Genomic DNA, 17500 nt, shown 5'->3' on the forward strand with positions numbered 1-17500 from the left:
CACAAGAAACTCGACATTCTGATAGGGAGCAAATATGTCCGCGTGTTGTATAACAGGGATGCAACTTCAAATTCTGTACTGTACATGATATCGCTGTTGTGAAGCAAACAAAGGAATTGCAGGTCCGCAGTTCCTGTTAAGAACGAGAAAGTTTTGAGAATTTGCAGATAAAATGTCCATTTAAACAGCCGTCACTCAATGCCACATTTTTGTTTAGCTTAGTGTGTCAGTACTTATATACAGTGCAACTCATGCGGTGCTCTGTATACATTACTTAAGATTCTTTGCAGCTACACATTACTTAAGATTCTTTGCAGCTACACATTACTTAAGATTCTTTGCAGCGCTCCTTCGGTCCCTAGCTGCAACCTCTTTCATTCCTTTTACTGTACCTACGTTCATATTCTCTTCCATCTTATTTTCCACTCTCTGCTTACAGTTGATTTATAGTGCAACTGCGAGGTTTTACTTCTGTTACACCTTTCAAACCTTTTAACTGTTCAATTTCAGCTTCAGCTCTGAATGGACTCATAGGTCCCAGCGCTTGGCTTTTGGCCTAAATTCTATATTCTATTCGGTTCTATTACTCGTATAGTAATTCGCAAGCGGATTGGAATATCTCGTTGGTGATTGTCATATAGTATGGAAAATAGTTACCGTGAAGAATTAAGAAGTCCAGTTCTTCCTAGAAGGAAAAAATGAATAAAAAATAAAGCGAAAATATCTCAAGGATGGTATTTGGGATAATTTTTTAAACAAATAACAGTAAGAAAAAGGGCTCGAATACCAAAAGACGTTATTTGGGATGATCTTGTCTGAGATGTCGTGTTGTAAATGTTATTGCATTAACATATTTTTTTGTATATTAAAGTTAATAAAAATACGTTCCTAACTTAATTCCGTCTATGCCAAAATGTTAGCGCTAGACTCCATCTCTTGTGTAATAATTAATATTATCAAAATTAGACATGCATTTGGTTATCATAATGCTTTAAAGTTTTTTGTCGTAATTTGATATCCCTTTAAGCCATTCAGACACTGACACAAATTTACGGTATTTGGTATTCTTGCCCCAATTAAGAGCAAAATGCATATGTAGCACTTATGGAAACGTCAAGTCATATTCTCTAATTATTCGCGTACGAGATTGTATCTTTTCCTTGGTGAGAAAAATTTAACGAGATTGTAACAACAAAGGGTAAGCGAAGGAGAAAGAGGATTATAAAGAAATATTGCTCTGTGGATCTGAATTGAGATGTTATAAGAATCTCACGAAAAATCGTTTAAGTGCAGAAATGGTAAATAAGACAATGCGTACATATGTATGTATTTTTCGTGTATATGTTGGCTGTAATGCATGAATGCACATTAACAAATCTTACACAGTTGTGCACTCTCTCTCTCTCTCTCTCTCTCTCTCTCTCTCTCTCTCTCTCTCTCTCTCTCTCTCTCTCTCTCTCTCGTACGTGTCCTCATTTGGAGATGAGAGGATCGCACATACATCACCGAAATGTCTGGTGGCTTGGAAATATCAATGGGTTCCATCGCTCTTCTCTTTGCACCTGCTGCTTGACAGTCGGAATTCATTAAATCCTATTTAAATGAAGGTTGTATCTCCCAGGTAAATGATTTCAAGAAAGTGGCGTGATTCCTCCCCCCCCCTCCTCACCTCTCCTCCTCCCCTCTCCTCCTACTCCCCTTTACCTCCCAATTTACCACTCGTCTCCTCCCCTCCCCTTCTTCCTCCCCCCGCTTCTACCCATCCCACTTACCTCCACGTCTCCCCAGGCTTTGTCCCTTATCCTTTCTCTCTCCTTCTTCCCTTTCCTTCCTCTTTCCTTTCCCCCTGTCAATTCCTTCTTCCTCCTCCCCCATCTCCCAGTGTTTTTCCTCTCCTGTTTTTGCATGGGATGACTTTGTTGATGATCGTTGCATTCTCACCCGTCTTCTCGGCTTTGTGGGGATTTAAGTTTGTATTCCGTGTGAATTTGCATGCATGCTTGCTGCATATTTGCTTTGATTTCTGAAGTATATCACACGCACTTGGGGAAAGTTTTTGCTTGTTATTTAATTTATGTAGACTGTGCTAGTATTTTTTTTCTATCCCTTTATCGTCTTCATTCAGTCATGGATATATATGGATATCAGGTGGCGCGTCTCGGAATTCTCGTAAATATGGTAAAGTATATTTGTATGCCAACAAATTGTTTACACATACACACACGCACACACATATATATATATATATATATATATATATATATATATATATATATATATATATATATATATATATATATATATATATATATATATATATATATATATATACATATATATATATCTCGCCCTGCCTCCAACGCCTTTTCACGAAGAGTGCATCTGTGAAATTCCGTTAATGTTTTTCCTTTCCTTTATCTTATGTAAATTTCCACTCATCTCCAGCCCCCCGACGAATAGTTCTCTACCAAGGACGGTTGGGTCTTCCAACTCTGCTAGTGCCTTCAGGAGAAGCCCAGGGGTTGTGCGTAGGAATTGTCTAGCCATCTAGATCTTAATAGACCTGCCAGTTGTTTGATTTTTCTTTTCTAGCTTTACACTGGGTTCGAACGCAAGAGCGCCTACGTTTTCCCTAAATATTTGAAGGATTCTACTGAATTAATCCTCTCTCCATATAGTGTTATTTCATCCCTTTGCATGTTGTGTCGTCATTACCTTTGTTTTCTCAGATTTATTTTGAGTCCCATCTGTTTATATTTAGACTTTAGAAGTTCCGTCGTTAAAACAATTTAAACCCTCCCCTCATCTCCGGCTACTACTTTCACTACAAAATCTTTGAGGAGGACAAAAATCATTGCTGTAAAAAAAAAACACTCCTTTATGGTACCCCATTATATTCTGCAAATTCACATTTCAAGGCTTTACTTGGCATCGACATCGTTCATGGATAATTTCATTTAACTTTACATATTTAATTGGAATGCCATAGTGTCGCAAGATCGTCCAGAATATCGGTACGTGAACGCTGCCAAATGCCTTCTCGTAATGAACAATTGCCATCATAAGGAAATTTTAAAATTCATTCACTGCTGGGCAAAATATCTAAAAGCAAATATTTCTTAAAATCAGTTTGTTCATCTCCTCGTTTTGTATCATTTTCTTTCTCCAGCTTATTGACAATGAGCACACTGAATATTTTCAATACTGTACTACTGACACTGGTGCTGTGTACAGTAAATGGGGTCTGCTCTTGATCATTCCTTGAGTGTGTGAAGCGCCAAATATTATGGAAGTGTTCAGCGCTGAGAATCGTCCATGATCCGTTAGTAAGAGCATTAATGTTCCGGTACGTCTGAGTTGATTTTTCTCCTCAGAGAAACTGTCCAATCTTGCATAGCCTATATATATATATATATATATATATATATATATATATATATATATATATATATATATATATATATATATATATATATATATATAATATATATATATATTATATATATATATATATATATATATATATATATATATATATATATATATATATATATATATATATATATATATATATATATATATATATATATATATATATATATATATATATATATATATATATGATGTATGTATATATATGTATGTGTGTACATATGTAACTCTCTCTCTCTCTCTCTCTCTCTCTCTCTCTCTCTCTCTCTCTCTCTCTCTCTCTCTCTCTCTCTCTCTCTCATTTTCTAAGTGTATACCCAGAGTAAGAATAAGTAAGATTGATGGTGATGGATGTCATTGAACCCTTACGTAATGCCCGAGTTGAATTTAGAGAACTTTCAGTAAATAGAACAGTTGGGTGATTATGGTGATTTCAGGTGTGTCACACGATCAAGTACCTGCCATTTTATTACCTTTCGTACTTAGATTGTAAAATTGTTCGTGTCTTTTATGTATGGTGCTGTGCTTTCTGCGCAGCATGAAGCCTCTGAATTATTTCTGTTTCGCTTTGGATGATGTCAGGTACAGTGTCTACAGAAGATTATATGAAATATAGATTTTAGAAAGTATTTTATTAATATTCATAATGTAGATACGTTTTGTGGAGCAAAGCTCCAAAACTGGCCAAAAACTACATTGTAAGCCTTTCAAAACGAAGAGTCACAAAATCTCTCTCTCTCTCTCTCTCTCTCTCTCTCTCTCTCTCTCTATATATCTATATATACTATATATATATATATATATATATATATATATATATATATATATATATATATATATATATATATATATATATATATATATATATATATATATATGTATATTATATATATATATATATATATATATATATATATATATATATATATATATATATATATATATATATGTGTGTGTGTGTGTTACTCATGTGAGGCTTCAGTACGACGGGATAGTGTAGATTCTAGATTTTTATATCTCCACAGTACAAGCTTTCGAAGATGTACAGTCTTCTTCATCAAATACCGATGCAGAAGACTGCATGTCTTTGGAAGCTTCTGCTGAGGAAAAAAAAAAAAAATTGGACTCTAAACTATTCCGTCTTAATGAAGCTCAACACGCGGAGTATGAATATACATACACTGTGAACTGACTTCATTCTTTAATATAGTATTCCTTGGATGAACTGTCTTCATTCTTTAATATAGTATTCTTTGGAGAATCGGTGTTTAGTTAGTTACGTATGAATGACCCTATTGTCAGTTGGTTCGATGGAATGTTTTATGCTTCATTAGCAGTCTTTTATACCTCTCTCTCTCTCTCTCTCTCTCTCTCTCTCTCTCTCTCTCTCTGTTATTTCTGGTAATTAGTTTGAGTAGCCACTCCTTTTTTCTTGCTGTCATTCTTCCTAAGCTTTCATGGCGTAATGGTTAAATTGCGACGTGGTGCAAACGGACGGTTTGTAGCTTAATCTTTTTCCTAATTTTCCATCCCGTCCAGTTCAGTTTTTGCTGACACTGGAGATATCGACTGATATTTTGCTTGCGCTTAAGTAGATTATCGTAAAATATCTGGCTTCTTGGTTAAGATCTTTCGTTCGAAGAGGGACAAAAACAACCATTCGATCCTACTGAGGTTATCAACTTGAGTGCACACCTTGAGGAGTAATGATTATTGGAACCATTCGGATTCTGACCTCTTGATTATAAGTGTCAAGCAAAATGTATGAAGGGCTGGGAAATTCGTTTTCTAAATCTACAGTGAAGTCGTGAATCTAACTCCGACAGCCCTTCCATTCCCAAATTTCCGTTGTTTTGTATTTTTACGTAAGAGACATGGGAGTAGTATTTGCGGTTATTGTCATTTTCTCAAGTCGAGGTATAATGGAACAATTATAATATATATATATATATATATATATATATATATATATATATATATATATATATATATATATATATATATATATATATATATATATATATATATATATATATATATATATATATATATATATTATATATATGTATGTATGCATGTATGTATGTATGAATGTATGTATACTCTTTTAAAATGCCAGATCAGAGATTGAAATGTCAACAAGATTCTGTAGGTATGTTGTTCAGGTAAGTATTAGCTGCAGTACATTAAACGCGTTCTCTTTAAAGGCGACTGCTTCTAGTTTTCAGCTGTTTAGTTTGTGTCTGTGTGTGTGTGTTCATGCCAATCCCCCCCTCTTTCTCCCTCTCCCCCTTATCGTTATATTTTTTTCTAACTTTACTTTCCCCTCTTGACTTTTTTTTATTCTTGTTTTGTCCTCAAAACACTCCTCAGAAGGCAGTGTTCCTTGATTTCCATCCGTTTCACTTGTCCGAGTGCGTTCATGTCCCCATCCTCCTCCTCCTCCTCCTCCTCCTCCTCCTGTCTTATTTTTGTCGCTTCTATTTTTCTGTCATTTCTTAAATATTTTCATTGTCCTCGGCACGCACCTCAGAAGGCATGTTTCATGATTTCCAAGTGTTTCACTTTTGTTGCGCGGCGTTCATACCTCCTCCTCCTCCTCCTCCTCCTCACCTTTTAATTTTCGTATTTCTTTTCTCCCTTTTATTTCTTCCTACCTGAATCCACCTGGCAGGGACACATGGAGGGACGCACACCTTCTGTAATATATTGGTGTTTTCAGCATCGAGCGGGGATAAACATACATAGATGTGCGTGGTGGCTTTAACTGGGCTTTACGTCTCAGCCCCGATAGTTAGTTATTAGTGCTGAAGGGAGGGATTTAAAAAAAAGCGTAGGATTTGTTCGACTACCCGGTCTGGTAGTGGGATACGCGAGTATCGAGGTTGGATTTACAGAACGGATTGATCATTCATATTTATGTTCTGTCTCCAAGTCTGGGTGCCGTGGAGTGCAGAATGAATGTGCTTTGTCCTGCTGAATCGCTTTTTCATTGGGCTTTGTAGTGTAGCATTTTTCTGAGGGTTCGAGTCTTGTTTGCTTTCTCAAGGAAAAAATTGTTGGCTTTCTCAAGGGAAAAATAATAGTAATAGTACGACGGGCGAGCATGAATCGTATGTCGCATACCTATGTGCCTCGGTTGCAAAATTACAAGTTACTTTACTGAGATTTAAGAAAAAACGAGAAGGATATTGATCCGCATAATCTGCAAAATCGTTTATATCAGGAATGGAAATTTAGCTACATTTATTCCAGATGCAAAATGTGGAATTGAAAGTAATGCCCAGAACGTTATTTATATGGGCTGCAAACGAAATTGTGATAAAAAAATCGTTATTTGTCATTAATGCAATAGGCGCGATTTATGAAGATAGCAGACAGAATGCGTCATTTATCAATTACACAATAGAAAACGCTACTACTGTAATGGGGAAGGCAGACAAAGGTACCTAGCCGTTGTTTTCATCCTGACATTGTTTTCTTCTCGGCCACTGTGATCGCTTCCTTGAAACATCTCTTGCTTGTCGAATGCTTCGGTGGAAGTATTTGTTTCTAGGAATGTTATTGCGCCTGAGAAATAGTAAACAATCTGTCATTTGAATTACTCCGAGCGCGCAACTCTCGTGTATCTTTTCTTTGCTTTTGTAGTGCCAGACCTCTGTGCTAACTCTGCAGCTGACGCTTTTTTTTTTATTTTCATTATTTTGATACAATTGCGTTTGTCTAATGCAAACAATGGTTTCTTTTGCTCGGTGCGTCGTCGAGGTTTTGTGATATAAATGCTCTTTGCATTTCACGTTTTACTCTGCTATTGTTAAATGCTTTTTTTTATGCAATACCCCCTTCTTCCTTTTCCAGTAGATGTGTGTGTGCATGGAAATCGATTTTTATTTTCATGTGTGGCAGTTCGGTCCGTCAAATGAATTAATCCTTATAATATACACAGAGAGGTTGATGACAAATTATGTTAAATTCTTATCAACGATTAAATGATGTTGCTTTTAGAGCAGTGAGTAGTATGTTTTTGAATATTTTGTTCTTAATGGAGCTTGCGTAACTTAGATAAAGTTTAAAGTTAAATAGAAAAAGGTTGGCCGTTAGAGTTCTGGTAGACAGATTATTGAATAAATATTTTTTCATAGAATGAAGGTCTAACTAAACCTTTATTTGGCTATTACACAAGGTTGTGTCAAAGCACTGCCAGGTATATAGGTATGTTTATGCTAGAAATCTTGATAACTGTTAGAGACGGAAAATTTCCTAAGCGACTTATGTTTGAATAATGGATTTAGATAAGTTAGTTTGGTTAATTTGGCTCGTCATTTCCGCGGTACAACGTTGTTTTTGCGCTCTTTAGTATGTGTTGATAACAGCCCAATTCTAAGAATATTTTGGGAAAATAGTGTTTCCTTAGGGAGATATAATTTATGGGGATTTTATTTAAGCTCAAAGCACATGGCGCATAATTGCGTTTATACGGAATGGAATTATTATTTAGTCAGACAGATTTTTACTCATTGTTGAAAAGATTGTTTTACTTATTCACTATTTAAGCGTCAATCTTTTAAACAATTAGTACACTGCAGTGAAAGATCTATAATCCAAGTTTACCTAAAAATATACGATTGCCATTTATATTGTACCGACGAATGCCTTTGTATACGCTAGTTTACTTTGCGTCTTATTTATTTTCACCGAAGCTCCGTGTCCCAGTATAACATCTTACCTGCACCCAGGCCCCCCACCGCAAATCCTTCCCTGTGGCTTTACAACCACGAGAATTAAAGAAATTAAGCTGTGTTCTTCAGTTTTTCCGCTCCTCAGTCATCATTGAGCTCCGTTGTCGGAGTAATGGTTTTGTTTGCATTCCATTGCACTCCTTTTCGTTCTCAATAAATCCCTCATCGCCGCCTTTATTGTACCGTCTCTCATTTATCTTCCTTTTCGAGTGTATTCTATTCTCAGATTTTTTCCCTGCCAATTAGTCTCTCTCTCTCTCTCTCTCTCTCTCTCTCTCTCTCTCTCTCTCTCTCTCTCTCTCTCTCTCTCTCTCTCTCTCATAGATACCCGTTATTTTTTCCAAACAAAAAGCATCCATACTTACATCTTTTGCTTCGGACTTTCCTGCATCCCACTTTAGCATTATCTGCCCATCATTCCAAGTGCTTGAATATTAATTTTTCCCAGTCTATGTTTTGATATTTTATGGTAATCATTGCTGTATATCGTCTTGCAGTAATGCCCCTTTGTAGTGTGAATTTATTTTAAGAAATGAGTTGAGAGCTGTAATGGTAGTCAGTTGTTGGTGTATCAATCTTGAGTTGGGAAAGGCATACATTGCTCATGTTAAGCGGAAAATGATGTAATGACTTCACATTTGAAAATGGAAAGGTGATCGGTTTAAGTGGATATTTTTCCGCTTTATCTGTTAGACTAATGATGATAAAAATGACTCTTACTGGTATTGCTCTTATTTATATTCTTCCTCTGACACAGATCATGAAAGTATCTTGTAGGGTTTCGAAGACAGTGCTTCGAAATTAGCAAGACTCCCTGCTAGGATAAAACCAGTCGAATCAAACGACAACTACAACAGGCCTTATGGCAATAGTATGGAAAAGCGAAAGTTGCAAAGTAATGCCTTCCACCCCCTCCCCCCCAAAAAAAAAAAAACTTGGTTTCGCATTGTGCCAAAGAATCACTTAAATGTTTGCATTTAGTTTTTCAAATACCGCAGATTGAGTGATAGTGCTTATGGTTTAGTTGGTATCCATCCACGTGATATTGTATTTGCCATGAAAATTCCAAGGGTGCAAATTAGGCTTTTGTCGAAAACTACCGAAACTTGCGAGGCCAGCAAATACATTTTGTGTTCGTGATCTTAGACAGGTATACAGTAATTATAGCGTTGAGGGGTTAGCTACAAAGTATTCAAGATATTTTTACGATTTCTGTACCAAGTGACCACATACATATCCATTAATGAAACAAATTGTCTTCAGTTAGATATGATTTTCTTGATGTTTTTCACTCGTTTTAAAGGCAGTCGTTCCTGCCGAGGAACACAATGGAACAAATGTATCCAATGGACAAAATATGCCACTGGGCAGAAAGTACCCTGTGAACATTATGTTCATTTGTTACATTTTGTAAATTTGCTTCATTTGACATATGTGGTATATCTTAGTATATTTTGTCCTCATTTTGCTTGTTCAGTAGGTACATTTTGTATATCAGGTACGTTTTTGTGTTGTTTCTCGGTAGGGACTGTTGGCAAAAAAAAAAAAAAATCATTCCCCATGTATCAGCAGATATACTGGCGTTTTCTTTGTAGTAATCAGTGGTACTTGCTTTGTTTGTTTTTATTTGCATATTGAACGTTTTTGGATTAAAGTCGCTCTTAGACATGGCAGTAGTAAAAGTTACTGTAGCAGACGACACTTGCAGACTTTTTTTTCAGTTTAAAGTTAGAGGATCTATTCACATCAGGTTTTGTCTGTGGATAGCTTCCTAATACATATGCATATGAGTACGTATGAATTTGCATTCTCTTTAAAAGTGATGCCCTTACCTGTTGAAAACATGAGTTAGGATTGATCAGATTTGCCTCGATGATATGAAAATGTTATAATCGTATTATTATGAGAATTATTTTCTTACGAGCTTATTAGCGCGCGTTACGTGCGCTGGAACTCCGCGCTGCTGTCTCCCCTACCCTCCTGGTCCCCTCCCCACCCCGCCCTCACTCAGGGCAACAAACAGGGTTTCAGGAGGATGGTGGATGTTTCCCCCACCCTCCCGTTCCCTTGCCTAACCCGCCCCCACCCGGGGCGGACAAACCAGTTTGAAGGGATTGGGTGGCAGTGTCATGTCTTCCCTACTGTCACCAGGGGGAGGACAAACAAGAAAGATCCGTTGGATTTTATTATTATTGATGGATATCCAAAGAAAGAAAGAAATCCTGGCGAGGGGACAATAATGGTTTCCTGCTTTTGCAAGTCGGGTCAGGATATTGGCAGAGCATTTCGAGGATTATTCATTGTATCTGAATTGATACTCGGCAGAAGTGAGTGTGACTGGTTGGTCCGTGTTTTCCCAGCCAATCAGAGAGCTCCTTCACCTGTTCTACCTTCGACAGAGGCGGACGGGCTATTTGATTGGCCGCTTACCCAAATCCCGATCACCAACTTGTTGGCCAGAGGATCAGGCGTAGTGTTCTTTTGATGCTGGCTGGGTGTTATTTACAATACTATTTGGAAATTTGGGAATCAGCGAGATATGCAGTTGTTCGTTCGAACCTTTCTCCGGTTTTTTATTACGTCTTCTTTCCATGTCAGTTGCATATCTAATATGTTGGATTGGCGCTTTGCTTTGTGGGTTGGCTCTTGTCGATTGTCTTTTTTTTTTATCGCAACTAAATTCTGTGTGATCTGACTTCGTATATTCTGTTGTGTCCAACAAGATTTCATGTTGTAGTGCTTTGGTACAAGTTCCTTACAGTGATGTTGTCCTTCATTCCTATCGCTATTCTTATGTTAGGGGGTCGGTTGCCTTGATGCATCATCTTCAACTATTCAGTCGAAAGCGTCTTCGTCCGCTTAACCCGTTATCTCTGAATCCTCCTTCATTTTATTATTCCATCTCATTCTTTACCCCCCCCTCATCCCCTTCTACTCCTGAAAGGTTCCTTCAAATACTCTGCACCTCTTATTCCTCACTCACGCTTACCACATGCCTGTACCATCTCACTCTCGACCCTCTTGTCATAATATCAGTAATCTTTACCTTCCTGACCTCTAATTTCTTCATTTTCCAGTCTGTCACACAGTGACGTTGGCTGCGTTCCTTATGGTGTTACGTGGTGTGCCCCTCTCTCTCTCTCTCTCTCTCTCTCTCTCTCTCTCTCCATGTATTTCATTTTTTTTGCATATCCTTTTCGTTGTTTAGGCACGTAACTGAAGAACGGCAGTCCTCTCAGAATCATTTTGATATGTATATCATGTAGGGACACATGAAATAGTCTTCCTTCAGATTTTGTGTGTCAGGTTTCAGCCTTCCTTGTGATTGATTAGCTTTTTTGTTTGTTTGTGCGCCTGTTTGTACATGTCGGTTTCGTTAATGTTGAGCTATAAAGAGATTTTGAGGACGAGAACTTTTTCGTAATTGTTTTTGTTTTGTGTTTGTGACATGGGTATGTGACGTTAGAATTCTTTTTATTTTCTGTAAAAAAAAAAAAAAACTATTGAGATGGCTTTGTCTGTCCATCCCCACTTTTTCTGTCCGCCCTCAGATCTTACAAACTATTGAGGCTAGAGGGCTGCAAATTGGTATGTTGATCATCCACCTTCCAATCATCAAACATATCAAATTGCAGCCCGCCAACTTCAGTAGTTTTGATTTTATTTAAGATTAGCCATAATCATACTTCTGGCACCGCTATAGGCACCAACAACACGGGCCACCACCTGACCGTGCCTAAGTTTCATGGGCCGCGGCTAAGAGTGTCATGCACCGTGGCTGAGGCCACCACCGGACCGTGGTTGAGTTTCATGGGCCTCGGCTGAGAGTTTCATCGGCCGTGGCTGAAAGTTTCATACAGCATTAGACGCTGTACAGAAAACTCGATTGCGCCGAAGAAACTTTGGCCTATTTTACACTTGTTTGTTTTTCTGAAAACAGACGGAACGGGAAATCAGATCCTGTTATCAAGCTGTGGCCTAAAACGAGAAGCAATTTATGTGATAAATGTCATAAATAAAAAAGAGGCGAAAGTAACCTAAGAACAACGTATATATCGCGCGAAAGATTTGAATTTTTAAAAGACAGACTCTGAGAGCGAGAGACTCAGACATCGAACTGATTAGCATCCTTGGCTCAATTGCTAGGATTTTTGAGAGGTTACTCTTTCGTTGCATAAGAATATGGACGGTTTGTTTATTTCAGTAATTGTGGTGATTGTTGTGTGAGGTTTATATACTTTATATACACATATATCTTAATTATTTCTTTGTTTGCTTTTTATTCATTTATTAACCAAGAGCTGTTTTGTTGTATTCTCGATAGGTGTTGAAAGTAATTATGTTTTCCTAAAGCATATTTTTCCAAATCTTGGAAAGAACATTGAGAATTTGTATATTAAATTAATTTTTTTTTCCAAATAAAAATTCGAAAAGACTTCACCGAACTTTTTAGTTCATTCGCTTACATTTACGTGAATGATAGAAATATGAAGAATAAGGTACAGAGAGAATGGTGTGCAACTATCGATTAAGTAAAGAATTCTATCGCTATTTCGTGTGGGTAGTGCAAATGGATTAAGGAAAGGAGTAAGAGCCCCTGAGAGAGAGAGAGAGAGAGAGAGAGAGAGAGAGAAGGGGGAAGATACATGTTTGCGGGAAAAAAGAATGTTTCCGAAAAAGAGGAGGACCATTGCGTTGGGAAAATTTAGGAGAAGATAATAGGTTGGAGCCGATAGGGCAGAAAGTTTGGTTTTACCAGATTTCCTGAAGGGAGGAAGATAGGAAGATAGGGCTTGGGGAATAGGGGATAGTAGGGGACCGGGAATCGGTCTTAGAGTCGGGGAAAAGCCATTGATTGCGGGGTCTGTTTACGCTGGTCTGATCCTCGTTTGCGATGTCCAGGTTTTCCGAGGAATCTCTGGGGCAAGGGTGATGGAAACCGTGGGCAGATTTGAATCTCTCTCTCTCTCTCTCTCTCTCTCTCTCTCTCTCTCTCTCTCTCTCTCTCTCTCTCTCTCTCTCTCTCTCTCTCTCTCAGTACTTGTTATTCGAGAACCGCATTAACCATTTGTATAACTTAACAGGAATACTTGATACTATATTTTTATCGCAGATGAATTGCATGGCAGTTGAGTGGTGAATCCCGAGCCCAGGATTCGCAATGTCAAGTACTTCATTATTTTATTTATAAGGAGAACGAAGACACCAGTAATTTCATATTTTGATTAGCCCATGCTGTTTTAATTCAAACCTTTGGGTGATTCTTTTCGAGAACATGAGAGTGTATTTTAATATTGTATTATCTTTATTGTATCCTTTGTTGTGGCTAGTAATTATGAGTATTCATACGCTTCTGTTTCCTTGTGAATTTTGAATAAGAATTGATTTGACTTTATTTTGACCTGAGGGAATGCCACTATTGCACTCTTTTCATAAATTGCAGGAAAATAATTATATTTTCTATAGTAGTTACCAACATTTTTTCATCTCAAATGTAATGGGACCCTTTTTATCCAACATTCTTTGACCCTCTCTTTGAAAAAAATGTTAATGTACTTGGACATAAAACTCACTGTTGATTTTATTAATTCATTTTGTTGACATATCGCTCAAGTTTTTATCAAACAAATATTCCTCATTGCTCGATGTCACGTCAATTCATTACCTGATGTTGAGGCGGTTTCACACGAACACGTCTCCTGGCATCTGTTGGCATCTGGCTGCCAGACTTTGCACCAAGTAGCCAGTACTGGTGGCGAAAGGGAAGTGGCGCAGGTTCTGACTTATTTGACTCTGTGTTAACGATCGGGAGTAATTTGAATTTCGCTCCATAACAGAAAAAGTTTTGGCTGATAAGGAAAAAGTCGTGGCTTCCTGAACAAATTTTGGATGCTTAAACAAAAATATTGGCTGCTAAAAAAATTATCGTCTTAAGAAAACTCACAGACTTAGAGTGAATATGACTACTATGAAAAGGTATGGGTACTTAGAAAAGATATTTGCAGAAGGATGCTAAAATGTGCCTGCAAAAGCTCTTGTGACTCCAACCTTATTAAGTTCTTGACATTTTTAATAGTGATGATGATAGGTATCTTTTAGATTCCACGAGGTGATTTTGATGTTAAAATTTGTCATTTAGTATAAAGGTGAGATTTTGTCTTATCTTTATCCTTTTGTTTTCCAGGTGAATTTTGTTATGAATATTTTGCCTTGATTTACCAGGCGAATCGTAGCATTAACATTTTTTCTTTATTTTTCAGGTGAGCATTGCGCCGCCCGCCGGCAGCCTTGGGGGTGCCCTTGCATTTAATGAATAGTCGAGGACAAAGGTAATTATTATGAGTCCTGGTTTTTCTTGTAGACTGTCATTAGGAGAAGTTCCCACAGTATTTTTCTTCCCGTCTGGTGGTGGTTAAAGGACTTTAGGATCGTTTATCTCTTTACACACGTCTAGAATGTTAGAATCGATTAACATAAGATTTCACTGATGTTGCCTCCATTCATGTATTCCACATTCGAGCAATTTTGTTATGATTAAAACTGTTTAAATTGGCCACTGAGACATTTCTAGCTTCTCATCGGTCTGGCCTGAAGGAGATGGTTTTTAAAGGGTGGTAGAAAATTAGAGGAAGGTAAAGTTAAAGAAGTTGGACGAGAACGTCATAAACTAGAGTAAGGCAAAGTTAAAGAAGTTGGACTGGTAAATTGTAAATTAGAGTAAGGTAAAGTTAAAGAAGTTGGACAGGTAAGTTGTAAATTAGAGGAAAGTAAAGTTGAAGAAGTTGAACAGGTAAGTTGTAAACTAGAGGAAAGTAAAGATAAAGAAATTGGACATCTAAGTTGTAAATTAGGGGAAGTAAAGTTAATGAAGTTGGACAGTTAAGCTGTTAGAGGCCAATGAAAATGGATAAAAATCCAAAACAAGAAAGCAATGCAGCTTGGGCCGAAGGGCACTGCAAAGAACCTTAACTGCTATCCACTGTCAACCTAGCGGTGCTCAACGTTACATTATAGGGTTTACCTCCCACTCCCTCCCCACCCCTACTCTGTCCCCCACCCCACTCACGTAGCGAACAATGGGCAAACATCAAAACATTTACCGGCATTCTTATAGCAAATGTTCGCTCGTTGTTATGCGACAGTGCTTGTGGTGCAGATAAATTTGAGGTGTCGTCATTTATGAAGAAGAGAACTACCTTCTGGTCTGTTTTCTGAGGAGGTCGGTTATATTTGATGAATACCACGAGGAGCTTTCGCAGGTTTTCTTTATGCTATTATATGGTTATTTATTTAGTTGTGCGTTTTTAGAGTAATATGGTAGATTTCTTGTCATTTTAATATATGTTTATTTTAGAAAATGGTACCTTTTTCATGTGTGTTTAAATTGTTTTATGAAGTGATTGTTTAAGAAAGCTATAAGGAACTTTGTTACATTGTCTTTGAATACTTTGAATACTTTGAAGGAAGTACGCGAAATGTGTGCAATCTCGTCTGCAATTTCCTATATCCCAAGGAAAAAAAAATTAAACGCGGGGCGAACACCTTACCTTGTTTAAATCCAAGCTGACTTACATCTAACCTTCCGGGAAATAATAATGTTCTTTTGATATATATGTGTATATATGTATAATATATATATATATATATATGTGTCTTCTTTTGATATATATTTTGTATATATATGTATAATATATATATGTATATATATATATGCATATACACACACACACACACACACACATAATATATATATATGTGTGTGTGTGTGTATATATATATATATATATATATAGCCAATGTGTGTGTGTGTGTGTGTATACACATGCACCAAAACTTCAATTGGGTGGAAACGTAGGGGCTTTTTTTATCAGCTTCGATGTAATATGAAATTTAAAACAAAACGCACCCAGTGGAAAATTGACTCCCATTAATAGCAGTAAATAATAATAATGCCCCATTGTGTCATTTACGGCGTTGTGAAGGTTAATGATTTAAATCGGGTGCAGTTGCCCAGTATTGCTTTTTCGTTCCATGCGAACGAACGTACAATGAATTTGCCTTTCATATTTCCATATGGAACTTCCAAAGTTCAAGCAAAGATGCAACGCATTACTACCCTAAAACTATTTCCCTTGTATTTTAATAATTCACTAACATTTTTATCGATTAATGCATTAATTTGTAAATTTATTTTTTTATATTCTAATAACTGATCCCTTCTTTCTATATTCCTTATTACCCTCTGTTATTTCTTTCAAATGAACACCATATTCTTTGGAAGCTTGAATGTCAAGTCCATGGCCCCTGTGGGCTTGTTCCTTATGAATAGGGTTCATCTTCTGAATAATAATAATAATAATAATAATAATAATAATAATAATAATAATAATAATAATAATGGAAGTATGAAAAGGGAAGATACAGTAATTTGTAAAATAGACTGATTAGGTGAAGATTATATTTTTGTATCGAAAGTGAAAATAGATGCTAGCAGTGGAAGTATGCGGATCGTAGATAAGATATGAAGAGTTCGTGGGACCGATAAAGGATAATGTTGATAAGGAGTGCCAGACTCCCACTCACACACTCGACACCAGATAAGCGGACTCTGTACATCTTTGCTGTGAGGTTAGAGGTCATTGCAGGCCCCCCCCCAAAAGTTTATTTACTTGAGCCTTTCGTCTTTTTTTTTTCATGTAATTGTTCCAAACTCTGTCGAAATTTAATAGTCTTAATTTTTTTTCATATGCATTATGCCTCTTCATTATTTCGTCATGCTGTTGTTACTATAGTTTTCTGTGTGTGCGTCGCTTTGTGTAAGTTGTTGTCGATGTCAAACGCCCTTATTATGTACTTGTTCACTTTCATTGTTTGTTACTGAACTCATTTATTGAATTTAACCTATATTACATACACACACGCACACATATATACATATGTATATATATACACATATTATATTATCAGTAAGCTGCAAACGTCCTTTAATATCCAATTCGCTCTACCTCGGAAATAATATATTTTCATATATGTTACCGAAGGGGAATTTTTTAGTTGATAATAAGTTCGTCGTCCCGTGGGCTGTGTGGTTAATGCGTCCACTGTAGTCCAGAGTTCTTGTCCTTCTGGTTCGAGCCCACGGGACGACGAACTTATTATCAACTAAAAAATTCCCCTTCGGTAACATATATGAAAATATATTATTTCCAAGGTAGAGCGAATTGGTTATTAAAGGACGTTTGCAGCTCACTGATTGTATATGAATCATGTTGATATAATAAAAAGTCATATATATATATATATATATAGTCACACATTATACAGGTGAA

At 36.8% G+C, this 17500-nt stretch overlaps 1 protein-coding gene across 16 annotated transcripts in view; it reads left to right on the plus strand.

Annotated features, from left to right (window-relative positions):
• Positions 1–17500, plus strand: part of LOC136828379 (TGF-beta-activated kinase 1 and MAP3K7-binding protein 2-like) — a 269956-nt gene that overhangs the window by 74018 nt on the left and 178438 nt on the right. For 3 of the 16 annotated variants that reach the window (XM_067086349.1, XM_067086374.1, XM_067086352.1), the window contains one exon: positions 14432–14500. The exons of the other annotated variants lie outside the window; for them this stretch is intronic. The gene's annotated coding sequence lies outside the window, so the exon portion shown is untranslated. The remainder of the gene's footprint in view (positions 1–14431; positions 14501–17500) is intronic. 16 annotated transcript variants of the gene reach the window in all.

This window comes from Macrobrachium rosenbergii, chromosome 42 (assembly GCF_040412425.1).
Source record: "Macrobrachium rosenbergii isolate ZJJX-2024 chromosome 42, ASM4041242v1, whole genome shotgun sequence".
Taxonomy (NCBI): domain Eukaryota; kingdom Metazoa; phylum Arthropoda; class Malacostraca; order Decapoda; family Palaemonidae; genus Macrobrachium; species Macrobrachium rosenbergii.